The following is a 3,208-nucleotide window of genomic DNA, read 5'->3' on the forward strand; positions in this document are numbered from 1 at the left end:
ACCCTGTGGCACGCACCCGACAGAGTCATTGTTGCACTCTTATCTCCGGACCAAAGCCACAATTCGAACTCGTGACATACACCTGACACATCAATGGTTGCACTCCTATCCCTAGACAAAAGCCATAATTCGACCTTGTGACACGCATCTCTAACACAGCAGTTGTTGCACACTTATCCCTAGACCGAAGCCATAACGCCGTGGGACATAATTCATACAAAACAGTAGAGAGGTTTCTTACCCATCCTACAACAAGAGAAAACAACAAACAAACCCAGAAAAAGTGTGTAAAAGGGAACTGCAACTCTCTTGGCAATCTTGAAAACAAGAATGGGGAGGGGGGCAGGAAAGACTTACGTAATATTCTTAAAAACAAAGATTACAAAAGAAATCATAGAGACTATTGAAAGAAGGGATTAAAAAAGAAATGTGATCAACTGAGTACTAAGACGATCAGAAAAGAAACTTCTGAAAAATAAGCTACATATACGGATTGTACAAAAAGTGTCCAATCAAAAGAGAAGGAGAATGTAGCCAAGATAGAAACCAGCTGGTGGGAAACATATATTAGTTCATCAACTAAAATTGTTCCAAGCTTGTCCAATCATAAAAATATTGGCAACAGGGAAAAAGAGGGGATCAACAAATACAAAACCCCTCGGCAAAGTTGCCTTGTTTGCATTTTAATTTAACATGCAACTGTTCTCATACCAAAACAATACTACGATCCTTTCAACTAGGAAACCATGCATATTAGCAAATTTTGGGAGGAATATGCTAGTACCATTAAATCAAAGGATCAGCAACAAGCAGTAAAGCAAAACATCTAGGATAATGCATAGCAGCAAGCATAACATAGGCTAATAGGTCTCATCTATCAGAGTAACTATGACAAAAAAGTTTCATTTGGAATTTAATCCATGGCTTAATAGTATTACTCATCATTTAGAGTGAAATACTTCATGCACAGGGTAAATAAATTCAATTGAAGGAGAATAGCATTTATGAAGACTCAAGATAATACATACTATAAAACAAGAAGTATGACTTCTTGTATAGAACATTCATCAATGAAAGAGAGCACTACGATAATACATAGCAGAAACAAGAACTTAACAAAATGAAGCATAAAAATCACATAGAGAAACAACTTCTTAAGATAAGTAGTTATGATAACATGGTGCTAATAGAGGTCATCCATCAGAGTAACTATGACAAAAAGCTTCATTTGGATGTTAATCCACGGCTCACTTGAATTACTCATCATTTAGGATGAATTACTTCATGGACAAATTAAGCAAATTTAATTGAAAGAGAAAAGTAGAAGTACTAGGACTCCTAAAGAAAATACATATCGTATAAAACAAGAAGTACGGTTCTTGTATAGACCATTCATCAACGAAAGAAAACCCCTAAAAGATAATACATAGCAGAAACAAGAACCTGACTAAATGAAGCATAGAAAACACCGAGTGAAAGAAATTCTTAGATAAGAAGTTGTGATAACATAATGCTAATAGAGGTCATCTATCAGAGTAACTATGACAAAGAAGCTTCATTTGGATGCTAATCCATGGTGTACTTGAATTACTCATCATTTAGAATGAATTCCTTCATGCACAGAATTAAAAACTTCAATTGAAGGAGAAGACTAAAAAGTATAACTCTCGTTTAGGTCAATCACAAAATGTGGTTAAAAAACCAGCTAGCACGGAATACAATGCAATATTTGCTTAAACTATATATGAGCTTACTCAGAAAAGGTCTAAGATTTTGGCTTGTATTCTGAAAACACAAATTCCAGTGCTCCTGCATAAATTGATGAAGTTATATTACATTATTTTCAAAGTTGATAATCAAATTACAGAGGATGACATAATTATGGACATCACTGATAAGTAAAACCAAGCCTCTCAGCTACGAAGTAACTCCAAATAGATGTAGTGTTCGAATGCCTAGACTTCTAGACAAAGGGAAACACATCTGGGCGCAGGCTTTCTGATTGAATGCAGAGCTCAGAAACAGAGAAAATAAGCGAAACATTAAGGCACACTCATCTCAGAGCAAGAGCTGACCTTACTACCTTGGAAAGGTTCATCAAGGAAAAAACAGAGAAATAAGCAAAAACATTAAGGCACACTCATGTCAGAGCAACAGCTGACCTTAACCTACCTCGGAAAGGTAAAACAAATGAACACTAGATATAAGAGGATTACACATAAATACATCATCAAGCAAGAACAAAATCTAACTTAGCTAAAAATAAACTTAGTTAAAAAGCCTCAGACATCCAAGGAGGATAGAAGCAGCACATTACTCTCAAGCCCGACAAAGGCGAAAACACTTATGCGGACACAGTGAATGTTTTAAGAAACAAGCCTTAGGATCTATCAACATCGGCATTACAAAAAAATATAGCAAAAAGATAGGAAATCAAAGCAATTTCCTTCAAGACAATCAAAATTGTACCATCAGATAATGGTCAGCAAAACACAAACACTGCGATGATGACAAAGAGATGAAAGAATTCAATTATCATGGACTTGTTCATCCCTAAAACAACTCTTTCATTGCTAAAGGGACAGACTTTCTAGTCCAAAATCCTCTATTTCATATGCAAAGGGTGAATTTACATCAAATGCAATGATCTTATGCCATACAAAGCCTTAAAATTGACAGTTTCAAAAGCAAAACACACACCACAGCAAAATTTCTATAAAAATACATGCTAAAATTAAACAAAATATACATTTATTTTCTACATTACAACAAACTGGCGAAAATACCCACTGTTTCAAAAGCAAAAGTAGCAAAATATGATAAATGGTCAGACCAAAAGATGGTGTCTCAGACATCCAAGGAAGGATAAAAGCAGCATTAACTCTTAGGCGGCCACTGCGAATGTTTGAGAAACAAGCCTTAACATTTATCATCACAGACACCATATGATTAAGATTATAATCAATGAAGTAACCAAACTTTATGATGATTCCAAATTAAAGCAAACATAAAACACGGATTCATTGCGTTTCGTTATCCCAACCGATGACGCTGGGAATAATATTAGGGCTCATACAGTTGAGATCTATCCGGGTGTTACTAAGATTGTAATGTTAGGGGATAACGTTTTTGATTCGTCTTTGGGTGAATTTGAGCTTGATTTGTGGCGGTTTCGGCTTCCACCGTCGACTCTGCCGGAGTTGGCTAC

General features: G+C 35.7%; 2 non-coding genes across 2 annotated transcripts; both read right to left on the minus strand.

The window, feature by feature from the left end:
* Positions 1–2,461: 2,461 nt before the first annotated feature.
* LOC124892335 lies at positions 2,462–2,562 on the minus strand. Its single transcript, XR_007050193.1, has one exon. It is a non-coding gene; the product is annotated as a small nucleolar RNA snoR99 (small nucleolar RNA).
* Positions 2,563–2,843: 281 nt separating this feature from the next.
* Positions 2,844–2,941, minus strand: LOC124892334. The gene has a single exon (XR_007050192.1). It is a non-coding gene; the product is annotated as a small nucleolar RNA SNORD14 (small nucleolar RNA).
* Between the last annotated feature and the right edge of the window lie 267 nt (positions 2,942–3,208).

Source organism: Capsicum annuum, unplaced genomic scaffold, assembly GCF_002878395.1.
Source record: "Capsicum annuum cultivar UCD-10X-F1 unplaced genomic scaffold, UCD10Xv1.1 ctg46102, whole genome shotgun sequence".
NCBI classification, from domain to species: Eukaryota; Viridiplantae; Streptophyta; class Magnoliopsida; order Solanales; family Solanaceae; genus Capsicum; species Capsicum annuum.